This window comes from Bison bison, unplaced genomic scaffold, assembly GCF_000754665.1.
Source record: "Bison bison bison isolate TAMUID 2011002044 unplaced genomic scaffold, Bison_UMD1.0 scf7180017864535, whole genome shotgun sequence".
In the NCBI taxonomy this organism is placed as follows: Eukaryota; Metazoa; Chordata; class Mammalia; order Artiodactyla; family Bovidae; genus Bison; species Bison bison.
Window position 1 is genome coordinate 886312 of NW_011495084.1, and position 574 is coordinate 886885.

The window sequence follows — 574 nt, forward strand, 5'->3', positions numbered from 1 at the left end:
CTCAGCTCTAATCAACTGTTGATGTGAGAATTCAGATCCAGTGTTGCCGTATCTTCCAACTTTTCAAAAGAAGACAGAAATTTGAACTTTTATTTAAATATCCCTAATTTAAATGTTGGCTCAAAATTTTTATAATCATTACACAGGCCTCACACTCAGAGGTTTAAAGAACTGAAATATTTCAATGTCCAACAAAAGAACAGCCAGCTTGCAGTTGAAAAAAATTTAGTTTTCTGAAGCTTACTCCTATAGGACTACTGATATTATCATGACTAGTCACAATAAACTGGAAAATTCTGAAAGAGATGGGAATACCAGACCACCTGACCTGCCTCTTGAGAAACCTACAGTTAGAACTGGACATGGAACAACAGACTGGTTCCAAATAGGAAAAGGAGTTCATCAAGGCTGTATATTGTCACCCTGCTTATTTAACTTATATGCAGAGTACATCATGAGAAATGCTGGGCTGGAAGAAGCACAAGCTGGAATCAAGATTGCCGGGAGAAAGTATCAATAACCTCAGATATGCAGATGACACCACCCTTATGGCAGAAAGTGAAGAGGAACTAAA

At 37.6% G+C, this 574-nt stretch overlaps 1 protein-coding gene across 4 annotated transcripts in view; it reads right to left on the reverse strand.

Annotated features, from left to right (window-relative positions):
* Positions 1-574, reverse strand: part of PPP1R12A (protein phosphatase 1, regulatory subunit 12A) — a 168498-nt gene that overhangs the window by 28769 nt on the left and 139155 nt on the right. The gene's annotated exons all lie outside the window — the stretch shown is intronic.